General features: G+C 34.8%; 1 protein-coding gene across 11 annotated transcripts in view; it reads right to left on the bottom strand.

Moving 5' to 3' along the window:
* LOC109686404 (teneurin-1) overlaps positions 1-22,301 on the bottom strand; it is an 835,907-nt gene that overhangs the window by 546,465 nt on the left and 267,141 nt on the right. Inside the window, exon 1 of one of the 11 annotated variants that reach the window (XM_074064019.1) lies at positions 17,752-18,043. The exons of the other annotated variants lie outside the window; for them this stretch is intronic. The gene's annotated coding sequence lies outside the window, so the exon portion shown is untranslated. Of the gene's footprint in view, positions 1-17,751; positions 18,044-22,301 lie in introns of those variants that run through there. 11 annotated transcript variants of the gene reach the window in all.

Below are 22,301 nucleotides of genomic sequence, written 5' to 3'. Positions count from 1 at the left end.
GCAGTAGTTTCCCTTTATCTGCAGAGGGTAAGTTCAAGACCTTCAATGGATGCCCAAACCCAAGTTATATATATATACTATGTTTTTTATATGTACACATGCTTAAAGACAAAGTTTAATATATAAATTAATCACAGAAAGTGATCAAAAACAGTAACTAACAAAAAAGAGAAAACTCATAACAATATAGTGTAAAATCTCCTAAAATATCCCTGTCTGTTCCTTTATTTTGAAACATATTCATGATTTAATTTAATCTTTGTCTCTTGTATGTGCACTCAGCTAAAATTTGTATAGCTGAGTCCTTTCGTCTGCAAATAAAAGATATTAACCCATTTAGTCTATTGTGACAAACATGTCTTAATCATATTGCAATAATTTATGCTTATTGTATTTGTGGTAGACAGAATAATACTTCAGAAATGTGTGCTAATATCCACAGCTTGTACATTTGTTAAGTTACATGGCAAAGGAAAATCAAGGCTTCACATGGTATTATGGGTGCTAATCAGCTGACTTTAAAATAGACTGTTTCGGATTATCTAAATGTACTCAATGTAATCACAATGCACTTAGACAATTAAGGTAGAAGAGAAAAATTAGAAGAGATATGATGTTGGAAGAAGGATCAAAGTGATATCACATTGCTAGGTTTGAAGGTAGAGAAAGAATTCATGAGCCAAGGAATGTGGGCAGACTATAGAAGCAGGAAAACACAAAAATACAGGTTTTTTTTCCTTAGGGCCTTCAGAATGGGGCATAATCTTGGTGATACTTTATTTTTAGCCTAGTGAGACTCATTTCAAATTTCTGACTTCCAAAACTATAGGATAACACAAGTCCCATTGTTTTAAGCTACTCAGTTCATGGTAATTTTTTTCAGTGACAACATAAAAATAATATAATATTGTAAAACATAAATACCAATACATTTCCAAATTCTTGAGGGCAGTGGATGATAATGGGCCAAAGTCAATTAAAAAATCAAATAAGGAAATTAATATTCTCCTGTTATTCATTCTTCTTTCCATTTCTTTCATTTTGAATTGAGCTTTTCTCTTTCATCTCCCCTTGTTCAACAATTTACAAATTCACTGCTATATGTAATACATATTTCAGTCTAAATTAGCAAATATTACAATTATAATGCACCATCCCTCAAGAACTCATGCTAACTGAAGACCTATTTATTTTATATTGAGTTAGGATTTCACTATGTAGCCCAAGCTGGCCTTGATCTCGTGATCCTCCTGCTTCAGCCTCTTGAGCAACTGGGATTACAGATTTATACCACCATGCCCACCCAGCACTAACCTTTAATTTATAAGCAAGAGGTAGTATGAGGATTAGTCACAAGAAGTGGGTGACAGGAAATAGGTTAACTTTAAACTTACACTTCCCCTTTTTATTGCTCTTTTCCATAATCACCAACCCTCTATCTTACAACCAAATGCATACTTTTCAAGGCTCTGCACCATAGAGCTTCATTCCATGCATGACCTTTGTGGCAAATACTTTGCATTTAAACCTAAGTTTTCTATCTACTTCCTTTAGAGTTACCTGCCTGCTTTGTGTCCTGCTCTCCTTGAGGGACCATGATATTTTGATATGCAAACAAATGAACAATTTTGTATCATTAGTGAAGATAACAATGTTTATATGTGGGACAATGGCTTAACATTTACTAAGTGATTTTTCTTTCCAGTAGGAGACAATCACTTAATCCAAAGAAATAATGCTTCAAAGCTGGGAATGACAGATGTTATGGGAGACTATATAGTGAGTTATTTGTACTTGGGACCAGGAAGAAGACTACGTGCTATACTTCACTGTGCAATATACAAGTGGGTTCTTACTTTACCTGTGTGAAATCAAACAAAGACCAACAGAGTATGAGCCACCATACAAGCTAGATATGCTAGCCATAGAGGCTATAATGCCTCAGGGCAGCTCTAGGGCAACCATACGAACAGATAATTGGGCCTGTGAGCTGAGAGAACAACTTGTACCCACACTACTAAACAACTGTAATTCACTCTGAGCCTAGCAGACATTCATTGTTTATTGCTGTAAAATAAACTCCATAAAACTTATAAATATGGAAAGAGAAAGAATTTAACATGATGATGCATAAAGCATCTTATATCACAGAACACTAATAAAAACTGTCATATTATAGAAATACATTTTAATAATGTGCTTAAAAATAATTATACTTTGAATTATTTCCACAAAATCTTTTTCTATACCCCCCTTCACTGTTATGACTGGATTTTCTTTGTTGACCTATATTAGATTAATAAATTACTTCAATTTTAAAGGCAATGGTAAATTGCAGACTTAACTAAAACATGGACTTCTAAACAAGCTTGCATGATTCCACATTGGAAGAATGTAACTGCCATTATGAATTACTTGTTAATTATGCTGTTTATGTTTTATATGCCAACTTGAGACTTTTAAAATTTTAACAAGTTTTACCTTTTTCTGAATAAAGACCCAAAAAGTGTGTTTTGTGTGTGTGTTGTCATGGATCATATTTTAAAATGGAAAAAAGGAGCTAGTATATAGTTTTAATTATCATTTATAGTAGCTCGGTATGTAATAGAAATGAGTGAAATTGGTCAAATATGACCACCTGGGTTATGGGGATATAGAGATCTAGAAAGTACACTCTATGTCTAATAGTGATGCTTCTCAGTTCCAGCTGTTTATTGCTATGTGGGAACATGGGCCCAAGGTCACTAGACTTTCCAATACTTTGAGGGAGTTGGAAATCAGCAATTTTATATGAAACTTCTTACTTTTAAATTCTGATGACTAATTCAACTTTTAAAATGATACTACACAAAACATGCATCTGTAGGACATACAGAGCACTTGAGAATGCAAGATTTAAATCTGTAATCAAGTCCAATACTCTTATTTCGCAGAAAGGAATATGGAAACACAGATTAAATTACTTATGGCTGGCCACATAGTAAAAAGGAACTCAGGCAAATCTGAGTTCTAACTTGAACTAGCAAGCAACCTTAGGCAAGTTGTTTAAACTTTGAGGCTTAGTTCCCCTCTCCTAAAGATGAAGATATTAATATCTACTGCATAAGATACTTATCAAAATTAAATAAAGGCCTTACATAGCCACTACTCTGTATCCCTCTTTTCTTATTTTATTTATTAATTTATTTTGTGGTACTGGGGCTTGAACTCAAGCCCTCACCTCCAGCAACTCCACCAGCCCTATTTTTGTGAAGGGTTTTTTTTTTTTTGAGATAGGGTCTCGTGAACTATTTGCCCAGGCTGGCCTTTGAACTGTGATTTTCCTGATCTCTTCCTCCTGAGTAGCTAGGATTACAGGTGTGAGCCACTGGTGCCCAACATTGCTTTTTTATTTTAAATACCAATTTTTTATACCTGGAATTATATTAGGCCCTGTCTCCTACTGCTTCATGAGAGCAGGGAATCTGTGTTTTTTTTTCTTTTCACTTCTGTATTCCCAGCTTCAAAAGTATGTTCTAACACAACAGGTGCTCAAATAAATATATGCTGGGTAGATTAATGATTTCAACAACTGATAATGCTTTGGCACTTTTTAAATGAATGAACAAATGCAAGTATGTGTCTGTACATGTTGTCCCAGTTCATAAACCAAGCTAATACTTTAACTGAAATTTGGATTCATATCAAATTTCTTGTATGATTATTTCCATTGAATTATTATGTCTGCCAAAATTATGCAATGTTCTACATGAACATAAATATCTTTCAATTTTATAAAGAATGTAATCTTTGTGGAAATAGCCTTTTAAAGGAAGTCTATTTTTCATAGTTCTGCTGAATTTCATGGTGAAAGGCACTTGTGGTGTTATATTAATTTTTCTTCAAGGTTTTTCATCCTGAGAAAAAATGACCATTAACTTTCTGAATTATAGTAAAAATATCTTTGCAGGTATTTATCATATTCTACTTCAAAGTACTTCCAAATGAACACTAATAACTAGAAATTTTAATTGAATCTCACCTCAACCACATGGGGTAGATGAGACTGTATTTTCTTCATTTTACACAGATAGCAGCAACAAACAATGGCAAAGCAACTCACCAAAAGTCACAATATAAATAAGAGATTCAGCAATAAACCGCAGTTCTAAGGTTGTATTCTATATTCACAGTACCAAACCAAGATTTTACTGCTACAGCAATAGCTATTGTGTCCTATAATCTGGGTTTTTTCCTTTCCCTCACCTCTTACATAAAAAGTTACAGTGTCTTGGGTCCTATTTTCAATCCCCAGTACCATTTACACTTTTACTTATTCTGAATTCAACAAAGTTATACACAAATGAACAAAACAACGACCTTACCTCTGGAGCTTTCAATCATCAGTGTAACATTAATTTTTATTCTAATTAAAGTACACATTGCAAGAAGTATTATGCCTTAAGAGACTATATAAGGAGGGAAAGGGGGCAGATGCTAGTACTAAACTAATAGCACTTTTCAACTATGCCTACCTATTAGAAACCTATGGTGAGCTCTGGAAAACAGTAAAGCTTGTATTAATTTAGGGTAACATCTGGGTAGTGGACTTTTTTATTTTGGCAATGCTGGTAATGGAATCCAGAGCCTCCCTTATGCTAAGTGAGTGCTCTACCACTCAACCCCGGGCAGGAGATTTTTTGAAAGTTCTCATTGCCATACAAATTACAGCCAAGGTTGAACCAATGGTCTAAAGAAAATAAACCATGATGTAGAGAGATAATTAAGGAAAGCAAAAGACAAATAAGTGAAACTATACTTGACTTTTCTCTTTCTTTACTGTGTCAGTCATTTAATTTCACAATTCTTGACACCAATTGTATTTTACAAATTTTCATTAGAGAAGTAGATTTCTTGTGTCTTAATTTTCAATTTTTTAAAAGAAAATATTTCCTCTCTCAAGTCTAGAAATTACTTTCCCTTGATGATATAAATCTGACCAAGTTTATACTTACGAAGTTTGACAGCAAAATAATCAGTGAATGAATCAAACCTGAAATGACTCAATTTTTAAATACAAATCAAGTGAAACTTGGTTTATGTCCTGAGTTGTCTGCATTGCCTTTTTTTCTTATTTTAGTTTGTCTTTATTTGGGATGGCACTTGCTTACTTTTCTATTTTCAGCTTTCTCCTAGATTTTAGGTCATCCATATAAATTATTTTGTTTTACTTATTTTTCTTCTTATACATATTTCTCTTTAAAGATTCCATCTTTTTTATATGCTCCACATTTTGGACAATGGAAGTTTCCAAGATATTCCGAGAAGATTTGAGAGGTGGATTTAATGAATGCCAGTTCCTTAAAGAACATCTGTACAGACTGAATGAAATTTGAAAGACAAAGATGTTCTCCATTGAGGCAAGTACATAGTTGCTTCAGCCATTTACTTGACTCTGACAATGTCATCTATGATTTTGTTGAGGATGGTTTATGACTTTGAAGGATGAGATTGAAGCCAAATATGTGCATATCCTATATATGTCTAATACATATATACTGTATTTATCCCTCAAAGGTCATGCTATACTCCTATCTTATACGTAGCAAAGGTTACTCATTTCTTCTTTCGGCAATACTGGGTTTTTGAATTCAGAGCTTTGTGCTTATTAGGCAAGTACTTGACTACTTGAGCTGTGCCTCCAGTTCTCATTTCTTAATATATTGAATTCAAAGTATTTGAGCTGGTTCTCAATGTTCTTTAATCATCTGGCTCTGGCTAGCTTATTTTCTATTGCTCTGAGACATGGTTTCTGGCTGGTGGCGTGGATCAAGTGATGGAGTACCTGCTTAGCAAGCAAGAGCAAGCATGAGGCCTTGAGTTCAAACCCTAGTACTGCCAAAAAATAAATAAATGAAATATGTCTTCCACACCAATCAAGCTGGTATCCTTTTCTACTATAAAAATATCAGGTATCTTTAGCTTCATCTGAATTGCTCTCAATTTGAATAAATTTCCTTTTTCAATGTCTCTTTAAATTCTATCTATCTTTTGAGTTATAGGACAAGTCCCAAATCCTTTATGAAGATTTTGTCAATCTACTGCTCTAGTTGATCTCTCCCTTTTATAACATCTCAAAATAGTCACCTTCCCCTCAATGTGGCATTTGATTAAATATAGACTTATTGCTATTTTACTTTATGTATGTCAGTGTCACAAAATGCCTTAGGTAATTGTTTAGGTCTCTTACTTCTCCCTTGATTCTAATTAGGTGCTAGGCACATGGTTAAAGCATAAAAAATACTTGCTGACTGCTAACCAATTGCTGCTGTTGCCTTATAGACTGGGTCTATGCACACTGTCAGTTCTGTCAACAGAGGCCATGAAAATTCTACCAGAGATCATGTCTGCATAAAAATAAGCTTCTGGAATAAATTGCGATAACTGCCACTAGAGAATTCACCTGCAGGAAAGGGGCCTCAGGCATATTATTTGGTGCTCTAGAAGGTTCTTATGCCAGGTTTTCCACTGTCACAATACAGATAAACCATGTACTTATGTGATGATGTGAGTATATCAAATAATTCACTTAAATCTTTACCTACCAACTTACTTTCTAAAATGGTTTTGGCATTCCAATTTCTAATAGGCTATGTCCTAGAATTACCCAGATTACAAATTTGTGGAAAATAGACACACTCTATCTTAGTCCACTTTCTCTTGCTATAACAGAATGCCAAATATTAGGTAATTTTTGAAAAACAGTTTCTTTGCCACATTTTTCTGGAGGCAGGTGCGTCTAAGAGCATTGCACTAGCTTCTGGGGATGGCCTTTGGGCTGCTTCATTCTTTGGTGGGAGGTGGAAGGGCAAGCCAGTGTGAGAGTTCTTTATTCAGAACTCACTCATTTGGTAACTATATTAATCCATTCATGAAGAGATAGGCCTGATAGATTTATCACCCATTAATGTTACCATCTCTTAAGATTATCTCAGTGGCAGTTACACTTCAGTATGAGTTTTTTGTTTGTTTTGTTTTTGTGGTGATGTGGATGAACACAGAGCCTTACACATACTAGTCAAGTACTCTACCATGAAAGTACACATTCAGCCCAAGGTTTTTTGAGACAGGGTCTCATATAGTTCATGTTGGCCTTGACCTCACTATGTAGTCTGAGCTGGCCCAAACTGGATGCTCTCCTGCTTCCCTCCTCCAAGAGGTGGCATTACAGGCATGAACTCCACACCCACTGCTTCAACATGAGATTTTCTTTTTTTTTGTGAGGCAGGGAGTGTTGGACATTAAACCACAGAACTGTGGGAACAAAACTAGCATTTTATTTATTTATTTTATTATTTTTTTTCCTTTTATTCATATGTGCATACAATGTTTGGGTCATTTCTCCCTCCTTCCCCTTGCGCCCTCCCTCACCCCTTCACCCCTCCCTTTCCCCCACCCCTTGCTACCAGGCAGAAACTATTTTGCCCTTATCTCTAATTTTGTTGAAAAGAGAGTATAAGCAATAATAGGAAGGACCAAGAGTTTTTGCTAGTTGAGATAAGGATAGCTATACAGGGAGTTGACTTGCATTGCTTTCCTATACATGTGTGTTACCTTCTAAATTAATTCTTCTCGAACTAACCTTTTCTCTAGTTCCTGGTCTCCTTCTCCTAATGGCCTCTGTCACTTTAAAGTATCTGCATTAGTTTCTCCACATTGAGGGCAACAAATGCTATCTTGTTTTTTTTGGGTGTCTTACCTATCCTCATACCTCCTTGTGTGCTCTCGCTTTATCATGTGATCGAAGTCCAATCACCTTGTTGTGTTTGCCCTTGATCTAATGTCCGCATATGAAGGAGAACATACGATTTTTGGTCTTTTGGGCCAGGCTAACCTCACTCAGAATTATGTTCTCCAGTTCCATCCATTTACTTGCAAATGACAACATTTCATTCTTCTTCATGAAGAAAAACAAGCATTTTAAAGAAAACCTTTTCATTCTGTACAAACTATTTTCATAGTTAAATGGTCAATTTTATTATGAATGAGCAAAGTAAGCCCAAGTTTTCAATGAAAACACATTCAGAAGGCAAATAGTTTAATTCCATGATATAGAACTCTAAACCCTTCTCTTTGAACAGTTTCTATTTCACTTAAATTACTGTCAGGCTAAACCATAAACTCTAATTCCCAGGCTTTGCTTTAATTTGCTCTACTCCATAACTCTCTCTCTTTTTTTTATCTATATCTGTCTCCCTCTTTCCCTCTCTCTCTCTCTTTTATTACTGTTACATAATTCTATCAGAATACAAATTTGTTTTCTGCACTCTGCATTGCTTTCCAGAAATCACTGAGGACCCTCATGGTAAAAGTTCTTGAGCTCACACCCTTTCACTCCTCTGAAACTCTCATTCAAAATGCCTACCTCCTTTCAATTATAATCATTCATTCATTTTAATGCACCCTTATGTACCCACTTAGTACTCATATTGCACCTACTCATCTGATGTCTTCAAAATGCACACAAGTATTTTATGTGCATGCAATTTGTTGTCCTCACTCTATCCTAAGTTTCAGACCACTTGATTGATTCCTTAAGTGTAAGCTTGCTTCTTTCGTACTTTACTATGGATCATTGTAAAGGTGCTGTACATTGTTGGGGTTTAGTAAATGTTACATTGAGAGTCAAACACATGCCTGAAAGAATTCTTTTCAATTTAATTCTCAAATATCTACAAAATTCCCAAGGTGACACAAAAGAAGAATAGGTAAGAGTGAGCAGCAGAGCTTATTAAAAATGATCTGGGTCCTCAATACATTTCTTTTGGACTGGATTTTTCCTTAGGCTTAGGACATGTGCTAATTCTCTCAGCTGCTTTAATCATGTACATATTAAACAATGTGGGTCATCAAACAGTCCTTTAGAGTTATGAGAAATGCACGCTAGGAATGGAAACGAAGGAGGATGAAAGCCAAGCATGTGGTTACTGGCAGTCCCAGCAGCAGGTGTCTTGACTGAGGATAGACCCCAAGATCTACTGAAGAATGCAAAATAATGGAGAAACGCAAAGCTATCACAGATGAAGGCTTCAAAACTCCATTCAAATCAAAGAGGGCTGTTGACTTTCATGGAGGCATTTAAAAGGAAAAATGTTAAGTTTGTGTTATTTATAAATAGAATCCATCTGAAGACATATTTTCCCTTTTAAAAATCTTCCCAAAACATGAAAGAAAAACAATTATAACATTTCAACAGAATCTAAAGACCAACAAGGCACAGTTGATAGCCAAACCTTTTTTTTTTTAAGTAATGGTGCCCAGGAAAGAAGATGATGGGTTGTAAGAATTCACCACCTGGAAAAGGGAGTTACCTGGGGAGTGACAGCTGCCATAGGAAAAATAGAACAAACACACCTGCTGTCAGGAACACCTGTTCTTTTTAGGGAGAGAAACGATGAGGCTGAAACAGCAGAAAACACTCAAGAACAGGATAGCATGACTCTTCTGACCCTTAAATGTTATCACTGACTCCTTTTCAGTTATTTTCTTGGCAAGAATGACTACATATGAGATACAGAAGATTCCACACAAGTCTTTCAAATTTCATAGTCACTCAAATCAGTTTTCTGGCAGATAGAATAAAATTCCTTAAAGCCCTGAACAAAGGAAGTGGGGCAAATAATTTCTATGGCCTACCTCAAAGAAAGCAGGTAAATTATTATGTGCTATATTAAAATATTAAAGGTGTTGGATCTTAGGTAACATGAAGCCCACTGGAACTGCTGGATAGATAGAGGTTGAGGGGCAGACATTCTCTCTGTCTCTCTGTTTCTCCTCTCTATTTCTCTCTCTCTCCTCTCACTCTGTCATCTCTCTTCCACCCCTCTCATAGACCCTCTTGTCACAAAGTCAAACCTCCCATGGGAATTGCTTGGCCTTTGAGTGTGGATGGTCACTTATGAATATGCCATACTTTCTGCTCCTACAAAGTTGCTACCTGATCAGTGATGCTTGCAAAAGTTGAATTCTGAGCCTCCACAGTAATCCAGAGAATATTGCAGCCCCATGAAAATAAATCAGACCAAAAGGGCAAGATAACTCTGTAACAGATTAGCTATACTAGCTTTGTAAACATTCACAATGCCCTACAGGAAAGCCTGCTGCCAGCAGATAAGCCAAACTAGAGTTTAATATCAGTGGCAATATTTTGGCCTGCCCTGCAAAAAATGATACAGTAAGGGATGGGACTAATTGAGGAAAAATAGTAAGAAAGAAAGAATTTTAAATATAATTTGTGTAGAACCCCAAAATGGACTTTGAAAATCCACTATTTTGAGTACCTTCTGGGTACTCTGCATTCTATTGTAGAGTATTCAAGAAATACTTTATCAACACAATTAAAAATGTTTAGCCCATGTGCAGTGGCTTAAGCTTGTAATCCTAACAACTTGAGGTGCAGAGATTGAGAGGATAGAGGTTTGAGGCCAACAGGGGTGAAAAAGTTTGCAAGGCCTCATTTCAACAGAAAAAGCTGAGTGTTGTGGTATGTGCCTGTCATTCCAGCTATGACAGGAAGTATAAAATAGAAAGAGTATGGTCCAGGCTATCCTGGGGAAATAGCAAGACATTATTTTAAAAAATGACCAGAAAGAAAAGGGCTGGAGATATACCTCAGGTGGTAGAGTGCCTGCCCAGCAAGCATGAAGCTCTGAGTTCAAACTCCAGTATCACCAAAAACAGACAAAAAGTTTGCAGTCACTATTTTAAAGGAACTTACTATTTTATTGGGGAGACAAGCTTTACAAATAATCCTTAAGCCAGTAAATAGTCAACTGCAAGACTGTGAATGTCAGACGTTAAAAACTGTAAGAGCTCACAAAAGGCAAGGAGTTGTTTATGTGGAAGTCAGAAATGTTGAAGGAAGACGATCAAAGAAAGGAGACTTGAGTTAGGCCTTGAAGACAGACAGGATTTGTAAAAGCTACAAAATATTTCAGAATGTTTATAACTAAGACTTAAAGGAAATATGATATTCCAAACATGACCTTCAGCATGAGTTATAGTCACTATATTTACTCCTGAGTATAAGAATCAGTATAGATGTTCCTATTAATATGGAAATTAAAGTCCCTACAGATTAAAGAAAAATAAATCATAATATGTGTGTAGTTTTCTAAGCTTGCATATAATGCCAAAAGAAAAATAATTTTTTAAAAATGTTTCCCTTAATTAAATTTCAGGCATCTCTGCATACATGGGTATAAGATCACAATCAGTATTAGAACAAAAAATCCCAAGAGGTGCCTCTGAATGCATTCCATAATAAAGTCACTGCACTTGGTGAATTCACACTCAAACCAATCATAAATTCTATTTTAAAATAACCCCAGGGATAACCTTAAAACCAAATCCTCCTACTCTATAGCTCTGACACTTGATCATTCCTGTGGTTGCTGTAGAGAAAACTAACCTCTGCTTTTCATGATGTCCTGCTGTCAGGTTATCCTGGGGCAGCACTGTCAATCGGTTTGTATTTCACCATTCTTCCCAGTTACCCACACTTTCAAGGTGCTAATGAGCAGTGAAAAGTCCTAAAGGCCATTTGTCAAAGGAGAAGGAAAAGCAAACAAAATACAACTGGGAAAGTCCTTCTTTAACAACTCAACTTTATGAACATTTGGTTTATCATCAGGCAAATGAAACATGTCCATGAGTTCATCAGGATAAATAAACCTAAAGACTCATCAAGAATGATTTTGAAATTTATAGATAATATTTAATTCAGTATTTCAAAAGATTGCTTAAACAGAGGGATGAGATATTATCCATTGTTAATTTGAAAGGATGTATAAAATCTTCATTAATGCTCTACAAGCCTAGAATTTGTTAAAGTTTCAACAGGCTTTGGTTAGAAATTTACAGTTAGTTAAAAATATGCATGAAACAAATTAATTTCAAAATTAAAATTTGGAAAAGAGAAACTTAAGCTATGTAAAACAAGCTTTCAAAAAGCACTTTAAAAGCATGTATTTACTTTCTAATAATTAGTAATCATTCTTATGTGTCCATAAAAGCAGGCGTCAAAGGATGTCTACCTGGCCACACTTTATATAGTTAAAGTCCTAGTGAATTTAAAACCATATTTACAAATTTTTACTCTGTAATTTTTATATGACTATGTAATACTATATACACTACTTCATATAATTTATTTTCCATATAATTATTTTCATATGTAATCCTACACAGTTTATTATGATAAAAAGAATATTTGCATCTGGTAAACAAGGGTGTGTATGTGTGTGTGATGACAAGTTGTTATCCTTCCTTCTATTCCCGTCCCCAAGAGATAGTCCTTAGAGGTAGCAATCAAAAATATTTATGTATCTCTTATACATATATATACACATATATAGATATCATTATGTTTGTGCATGCATCTTTATATATAAATATATATTTATATGGTTATAAATATATATAATGTGAAATGTGTGCATATCCATGTATGAAAATTTCATTTTCAATGAAATTTGGGAGCTTTTGACAGATTGCTCGGTGTATTTTGTTCAACAAAGTAATATTTCATCAATGTATATATCTATACCCTTTTTAACTACTACATAAATGAATAATTGATTTTTGACCAGTCTCTACGATAGGAATTTCAGGCATTCCCAGTTTGTTTTTGTAAGATATTATCACAATGGTCCTACAAAGAGATTGCATGGGCTTGCATTGCAAGTGAGTGTTTGACTCTACATGTTTTAAATTAATAAAATTGCAGTTCTCGCTTATGTATTCAAACATTAAGATAAGTTTCATTTCAACTGGGTATAAATTAGTTCTTTCCTACTATAAAATCCCATCCTTTGACTTTGAAAAGACACTGCTACTATTGGTACGGTACAATTTGGTGCATTTGCTGAACTTTTCAGCTCAGTTATACTGTGTATTTGGCATTGCAGGTTGGAGAAGGAAAAGGAAATGATTTATGTTTTCTACTTTCCTATTCATTTTAACTAGTGCCTACATGGTTTGTGAGTGGGTATGTTCTTAGTATGCACAATATTAAAAACAAACATGGTAGAACAGGTGGAAAACTAGTGGTACAGGGGATCAGATTCAGTTTGGCAAAGGATAACAACCATAGAAATAGGACTATGAGATAATCTAATATAATTGAATTCTGAGTAGTCAACTTTTTTGTCTTTATACCAAAACACTGGTATTCTCGATGGAAGAAAACAGAGATGTATAAATGATTTAGGACATTAAAACAATGTGATCACAACCATTCTTTTGACAGATTATATTTTAAAATTCTCCTTATGTTTCAGAAGGCTGTTTAATTATGGATATCACTTATTGAAGGATTGCTTCACATTGTTCATCATAAATTAAGAGGGAAATAATAACTGAGGAAAGTTGATGGTAATGTTGTCTCTGTGAGAATAAAATACTCTCTTGTGATAGGTAAGCAATTTGGAGGATTAAATTAATGCTTGGTGTTCCATGCAGTAATTTACTATATGGACAGTAATCTTACACTATTTGAAAACAGAAAAGTTGAAATGAAATCTTACAGAATTCATAGTTTGGGTAGGTAATTTCTCAATGAATAAACCATCTGTTAAGCTATGCAACTACACTAGACAATTTCTAATAGCTATTCCATTTCTATGATTCTGATGTTATAGACATATTTAATAATCATATTGTATATACAAAATATTCTGGGGTCAGAAGCATTAAGATGTTTCAAAATTTCAGCTCTTTCTTACATCCATTGTTAATACAACTTTTTTTTAATAAAGATAAGTTTTGGATTCCTTTTGCTTCTCTATGACTGGCTAGATTGTAGTTTTGAACTTAATTCGATACCACACCTTCCAGGAATTCCTCTCTGAACCTTCTAAACCCTATTTGAGTTAGATGCTCCTCCTTCTATTATTATCACATTGTGTTTTAAATTATCTATTTTTTCCATAACCAAACTTGATTATAATAAAATTCTTATTTGTACAAACTCAAAAATTCTGGTTGAATTAATTAATTAAAGAATGACATCCAAATGCTTCTTATCAAGTACATTTATGGTGAAACATCTAAATTTGCTACATCATTGACTGGTGAGTGCAGCTATTTATATTTTTAGATATCTCCTGAGTATCTCAAAATGAAAATGTTTAAAACTGAATTTATTCTTAGGCAATATTGAGGTTTGAACTCAGAGCTTCATGACTGCAAGATAGGCACTCTGCCTTTTGAGTCACACCTCCAGCCCATTTTCCTCTGGTTATTTTGGAGATATGGTCTTTTTTTCCCTGGAGCAGGTATGGATATGAATGCTTTTATTTTATGCTTCTCGCTGTAGCTGGGATGACAGAAACTGCAGTCCTCCAGATCTCAGCCTCCTGTTTATCTTGGAATCTGCGTTTAGCTATTGGTTACAAACTTTTTACCCTCACTGGCCTCAATCTGCTATCCTCCCAATCTCATCCTCCCAAGCAGCAAGGATTACAGCCGTGAGTCACTGGCACCCAGCTAAACCTGAATTCTTGATTACCAGCCTGAAATCATTCCTTTCTCAATTTTCTTCACATCAGTCTCTCCATCCAGAAACCTGACTATTCTTGATTCTTTTCCCTCTCTCTCCACTCAAATATAAACCTGAACAAAAAGTCCTTGAGATATATTTCCAAAATATATCTCAAATTAGCCCACTTTCCTCTACCTTCACCTGCTGCATAGAATGTTGCAATAATTTTATAATTAACTTTTTCTACTCATTTTTCTATTTTTTTATTTTTTATCCAAACAACTGCCAAAGAAATCTTTTAAATGTATAAGCTTCACTCCTATTACTGATTAAAACTCATCAATATCTTCCACTTACCTTTAAGAGCAAGACAAAATCTTTAGTATTATCTGCAGAGTCCTAGTCTGGTATCTTCCTACTTCTCTAGTTTCAGCAAATAGCACCTTTTCCCTCCCTTTCTACAATATAACTATATTGGCTTCCTTGTGGTTACTAAAAAAAACACTGAACTCTTTCATATGTTCAGAATTTACATATGTTGTGTTCTCGCTCACTGCTTGGAATACTCAGTCTCTGACTCTTCTTATGCATGGCTCATTCTTTTCATTTTCATCTCAGCTGAAAAATTACTTCTTTAGCTAAACTTTCCATAAATATAATGTGTAGATCCCTACCCTTATCCTGCTATCTTCTAATAATATATATTGTTGGTTATTTTCATAACACTGTTTCCAAATTAACCATAAGCTGAATGAAGCCAGGGTCTATATTTGTTTCATTTGCCACTGTATTCTACACTTAGCACAATGCTTGGTACATAATAGGTATTTTCTCTATATTTCTTGAATGCAATGCTAAGAATAGATGATAATTGAGAGTGCAAGTAATGGCAATGTTGTGCTGTCTGTGATAAAAATCAATATATGCATAATCATGGGGATGCAGTCTTCATAAATAGATCTTTACTAGCTATTCACAATTCTTGAAATGTGTACATAAGTCTTAAACATTTATGTATCACCATCTCGCCCATATATATTGGCAAGAACCACTGTAGACATTCACCCATTATTTTTACTCATTTATTCAATAAATGATGTATAATACAGAATCAATAATGACTATGAGAATCTACACATAAAAATACTGTTATCATAAATAAATCAATCCAATTAAAAATAAAATGGAGCCAGGTGTGGTGGTCCATGCCTATAATCCCAGTATTCGGGAGGTTAAGGCAAGAGGATTGTGAGTTTGAAGCCAGCCTGGGCCTGCTTTGTGAGAAACTGACTCAAAAAATAAAGCAAAATTAAATTAAATTAAAATGGAACTATCAGCTAATTTTATTTTTTGGTAATTTATATTCATGTTTAAACTTCTCCATAAATTTTTCCTGTCTATTATCTCTACGTGGAGATAAGTGTTCATACATTTTATTTTTATTACTGTAAGCATGTCAATTGCAATGCTCAATAGATGATTTTCCCTGTAACAACAGATATAGACCTCGAGTTTATCCAATGTAAAGCTCACACTGAGATCTGGATGTAAAATACTATTGTTTGTCCTCCCCCCTCATGCAGTAATTTAATCTTCAAACTCATATGTTTATTTCATATAAATGGTGGAAACTTAATTCACCTGTAGTGTTTAGTGGGTGGGGTCTCAGAGAAAAGATTAAGATTACAAAAGCCATTCTGATGAAGTCTCTGTGATTGAATCCTGGTGGGTTTATAAAAAGAGGGAGAGAATGGAACACATATATGTCCCCTGTTTTTTGCCATGTGATACTCTGTGTTACCTTGGGATGACAACAAAAAGGCCATCTCCAGTGAGGACCCTAGACCATGCACCTCCAGAACTGTGACCTAAAATAAACTTCTTTACTTTTACCCTGCCTTAGTTTTGGTAATAACAAGAAAAACAAAAAACCATACTAATACAGAGAAATTCCCTGAGAAAGGAAAGAAAAAATATGGATGAAAAAAACCCCCAGTAACTAGAGCTGGAAAGTCTGTCAATAATTATGGGCAGAATCACATAGAGAAGCACTATCATGCAGCGTAAAATGTACATACTCATATTTAATTTGAGGATGGTATTAGGCTTAGCACTATACAAGCTAAGTTTGTTTATCCCTTCTAGTAGCTTACTATCCAAGATGATGATTACAGTCTAATGTACATAAATAACTTGAACTGCTATTACTCACGCTGCCTCATATAGCAATTCGATGGATTATGTCATTGCAGTATATTATTTGTTATTGAACTTCCTCATTTTCATTTGCTGAGCTGATTTTTATCAATACTATTACAGCTTCTTTTTATTTATAGCTTCTATTAATCTTGACTGTGTATTCTTTGTATTAAAGAGAGGTCTGAAATGTTTCTATTAAAATGATTAACATTTTCATTGAAATTTAGCAAAAATATTAAGGAAAACATTTTTGACACAATTCAATGTATGTTGGTGCAAAGAGAAAATAATTCAATTCCAGTCGCAAACTAGAACAATTCATTCTCCATAATATTATAAAACAGAAATGTAATATAAACCCATAAATGTCTGGACATACTGCCATTCTCCAAATAACACAGCAATTAAGGAATATTTGGCCAGAGAGAAAAAGCAAGAATTTTGGAAATTATTCTCTGAAAGGTAATAATCTCCTTACAATTTTAATTGAAGTTCAAATTATAAGGGCAAACTGGTCACTCAAACTATTTTTATTAAGAAAAATGCGATTTAGAAGTACACTGTTTTTTTTCCTGCCTATGCAATGTCAAGTGTCTGGTTTATTTAAACTGTTCGAGATTCAATTGGTTGCTTCAATATCATATAAACATTGCCTAAAAATGATTTTCACAGTGAGCAAGGCTATGATACGTGTAGATGACTACTGCAATTTTGAGTTTCACAATAGCCACAGTAAATGATTTGCCTCTAGCAACTCCATCTACTTACATGTCAGGAGAGGAATATGGTTTAACAAATCTGAATTGGCTCTGAAATAGGAATTGTGTAAGGATGACAATAGTGAGAAATATGGTAAAATGGAAGAACAATTTTTGAAATCTCTTTTTTTCATGCAGAAGACTACTGAGAGTTTGTAGAATTGCTGAAAAGAGTAGAAACTACATTTGTGGATTTCTTGGTGAACATGATCTGTCCACATATTGCTGGCTAAATTGTAAAACTGCAGCATTCTGGTGAGTAATTGTACGTACATCAATGCTCAAATGAAGGCATTCTGCAGAAGTTGTATGCACAATAAATCACCATCTGTACTTGGCCCTCAGAGTGTATTTGGATGCCCATTCAGTCCAAGCTGGCTGGCTAGATATGTCATTGATTTCCTTCTTCAGTGCCATCCCTGGGAAAAAAGCCAATGGTTAATAATGGAAAAGATCACAATTTTAAAATTCAGTGGGGAGTAGGAAAGAGCGTATTTTGAACTCATATCAGCAAGTCCCTGGAAACTAGGGTATTAACAAGATATTCATGGACTTAGATTAGTTATAAATACATAAAAACAAACTTTCATCTAAATAAAAAAAGACATTCCAATACCTTGATGAGGAAATATCTCTCTGCCAGTCTTACCCTTCTAAATATTGACTTTCTCATGGATATAAACATTACTGTTCAGCCTTGACAAAGCTCCTAAGATCAATAACCTCTCTCTATTCTCCCAGTCTATTGGTCTCCCCCCTAACTTTGGCTATTTTTCTATGGTGATCTTGAATCCTGGATCTGTTGTTTCAACTAGTCACCAAACAATATTACCTCTCTTCCCTCTTATCTTTCTATTCAACTTGTCCTGTCAAACCTCTAAGAGGTTTTACCTTAATTTGCCCAGTTCCTGAATCTGGGCTGATAAGAAAACTCATATATTTGTGCTTCATATCCCTTTTCTAGGCATATTGCCCTTAATTTAAGTGATTATTTAGTGTAAAAACAACTTTTTGGCTTAAGTGGATCAAACCCAGCAGTCGTTCCTTACAGTGGATAAAAGGTCCTATAGGATATAGCTTCTGCCCCTCTTTACTCACTAAGATCCATTCACACTGACCTTCTGTTAATTAAAAATGCCAAGCTCATTCCCTATTCTGGGATTTTCAACTGTTCTTCCCTCTGCCTCAATGATCCTCACCCAAAGCTTCAAATAGTTGGTTCCTTTTTGTGATTCAGAAATCAACTAACTACCCAGATTTACCTGATCATCCAATCTGAAGTATGCTCCACCACCACTTTCTTTACATTATAAATCTGTTTTAATTTCTTCAGATAATATGTCAAAAGCCAGAAATAAATGGCCCATTGTAATCTCTCTTTAACAGTGTGAGCGCTCACCATCTCTAGCAATAAAGGAAATACAAATTAAAACCACACTAAGATTCCACTTCACCCCTGTTAGAATAGCCATCATTAGCAACACCAACCAACAACAGGTGTTGGCGAGGATGCGGGGAAAAAGGAACGCTCTTACACTGTTGGTGGGAATGTAAACTAGTACAACCACTCTGGAAAAAAATTTGGAGGCTCCTTAAAAAGCTAAACATTGATCTATCATATGATCCAGAAATACCACTCTTGGGGTTATACCCAAAAGACTGTGACACAGGTTACTCCAGAGGCACCTGCACACCCATGTTTATTGCAATGCTATTCACAATAGCCAAGTTATGGAAACAGCCAAGATGCCCCACTACTGAAGAATGGATTAAGAAAATGTGGTATCTATACACAATGGAATTTTATGCGGCCATGAAGAAGAACGAAATGTTATCATTTGATGGTAAATGGATGGAACTGGAGAACATCATTCTGAGTGAGGTTAGCCTGGCCCAAAAGACCAAAAATTGCATGTTCTCCCTCATATGTGGACATTAGATCAAGGGCAAACACAACAAGGTGATTGAACTTTGATCACAAGATAAAAGTGAGAGCACACAAGGGAGATATGAGGATAGGTAAGACACCTAAAAAATTAGTTAGCATTTGTTGCCCTCAATGCAGAGAAACTAAAGCAGATACCTTAAAAGCAACTGAGGCCAATAGGAGAAGGGGACCAGGAACCAGAGAAAAGGTTAGATCAAAAAGAATTAACCTAGAAGGTAACACACATGTGAGTCAACTCCCTGTATAGCTATCCTTATCTCAACTAGCAAAAACCCTTGTTCCTTCCTATTATTGCTTATACTCTCTCTTCAACAAAATTAGAGATAAGGGCAAGATAGTTTCTGCCGGGTATTGAGGGGGTGGGGGGAGAGGGAGGGGTGGGGTGGATGGTAAGGGAGGGGGTGGGGGCAGGGGGGAGAAATGACCTAAGCATTGTAGCACATATGAATAATAAAAAAATAAAAATAAATGAAAAAAACAGTGTGAGTGCCCCAAACTAGGGACCATAGCTATGTTTTCCATCACTGTATTCCCAATACCTACCATATGACATAAAACACTGTAAATACCAAACAAATAATTGCCAAATGATGAACAGCCACAGTCAATCAGTTCACTGTCAACACCTAACCTGTGTTTTATCAATTAAAGTGCATTCTGTAAATCCTACCCTTGATTGACCCATGAATGGGAAACTGAACAAAGTAGAGCTACAGAGTTCTTGCTTAGGATATTAGAACATGGGTCTTATAGAACTGAATCCTGCTCTATCAGAGTGGCTATAACTGTAAGAGAAAAAACGGTTAAGAACTTTTACTTGCCATGTTTCTCACTTTGTGGAGAAGGCTTGTGTGTAAAAGAAAATGAAGCTTAAATCCAAAGACCACTGAAAAGATTTAAAAAGTATGCCAGTAGTATTTGATCTGCTTGCTCCAGCGCTTTTCTGATGTGAGTCATATCCCTGCCGTTTCTGTAGTTTGATATTCAAAATATTCTAAAATTCTAAGAGCCAATAAGCCCCCCCTTTTTGCAGAAGCTAGTTTGAGTTGACTTTTCTGTCACTTAGCCCCAAGATCCTAACATATGTGTGTGTGTATAATATATTAAGGTAAGTATATATAAACCTCAATATATTATATCTATATATATATTAACCTTTCGCAAAGTCCTATTATCACTTAGTGTATTTGCTCTTAGTCTATTCCATCTCTTGTTTTTTGCTCTGCTAATGTTTCTTAATCCACTCATGACTTTTCTCTCATCAAAACCTGGCAGATGACACATCCTCTCCTACTTAACATAGAAAACAGATGCTATGAGACATGACAAACTCCTTCAATTATCCCTCCTCTCATGTTTGAGAGACTAAATTTTCCATCTGTATTCTGTGTCCCATCACTTTAGGCTTTTGCTAGGACTTTTCTCCATCATATACTACATTTCCTATCACTTATTTTTCTTCATTAGTCCTTCATTCTCAGTCTATAAGTATTCATTCATTCATTCATATTTCAAATATTTATTCATTGCCACTGTGGAAGACACAGAACAAGAACATCATACATATTCAAGGTTTTTTTTTCTATCTAGAAACAAATAAATGAGAAAACAACAAAAATCCTTCCTGAAACCTGTGTTTTTCTTTAGTTATTGCCTCTGTCCTCAACCATACCATTTCTTCTCAGCCAAGCATCTTAAAAGCCTATACTTCATGTTTCTACTTCCTTCCTTGCAGTATATTCCTCAACTCATTGAACTCTTCATTCTACCTTTACAGTTAAACAGTTTAACAGTTTTGTTAAAGTCAGCAATGAACTCCTAAATGTCAAATCTGGTAAGGATTTTAGACCTTTCTTTGTATATGATACCATTATCTGTCTTTCTGTACTCTTCTTTGACTTCTGTAATACTCTAGTATACTTATTTATTCCCCATTAATTTTGTATTTCTCAGTACTTTCTCTAAGATCTTCTTCTTACCAGTACTTTAAATGACTATTAACCCCAGGATTTTGTCCATTTCCTTCTTTTTCTATGTTTTCAACTCACTGTGTATGCTCTTCCTATTGGATCACATCCAGCCTCATGTATCATTTCTGCATTAACAACTTACAAATCAGACACTAGCCCTACTTCTTCATGTCCTCTATATCAAACTTCATACTAGGTAATTTCTACCTAAAGAATCTACAGCTCCTACAAAGTCATATTCAAAATAAAATAGTCTTTCTCTAATATTCTCCTTTTATTCCTTTCCTTCTTTATCTTGGTTGCTACCTCCCTTTCCTTTTACTGACTTACCAAAGATAGAAATCTTGATTCCTTTCTATCTCTCACATCCAGTTATTACTAAGTCCTGCCAATTCTAATTTATCTTTCATGTATGTCTCTTTTTCTTTATTTGATGATTAAATGCCTAAGATAAACCTCTCATTCTTTCCTCTAGATTAGCTGGTCACTTTCCAATCCATTTTTCACTCTTCCGATGTGTGTACCTCATTCTAAACAGAAACCACAAATGTTTTGAAATCTTCTCTGCTTTAGAAGAATGTGTTTAAAGCATATCAAAGTTGACTTTAAACATTTTTTCCCACTAGGCTTACTAGGAATAGTTTTTAAAAATACCTTTGCATTTTTTAGTTATTTTTATAAGATTATGATTAATATAGTAATATAAAAGTTTATTAATGGCAACACAAAGCAACTGAGTGCTGGTAATAGCATTACCCAGAAAGGTAAAAACAATGGAGAAAACGAGATGGGAATGTAACTTATCCGACATCTTGTTACATGGTTCTGCCAAACCATGTCTACATGACTATATGTAATCAGCCTGTAACTTGGAAGTCATTTCTCTTCTTTTTATGTCAACATAA

This window comes from Castor canadensis, chromosome X (assembly GCF_047511655.1).
Source record: "Castor canadensis chromosome X, mCasCan1.hap1v2, whole genome shotgun sequence".
Taxonomy (NCBI): domain Eukaryota; kingdom Metazoa; phylum Chordata; class Mammalia; order Rodentia; family Castoridae; genus Castor; species Castor canadensis.
Note: the sequence above shows the minus strand (reverse complement) of the source record. Positions and strands in the feature narration are given on the sequence as shown.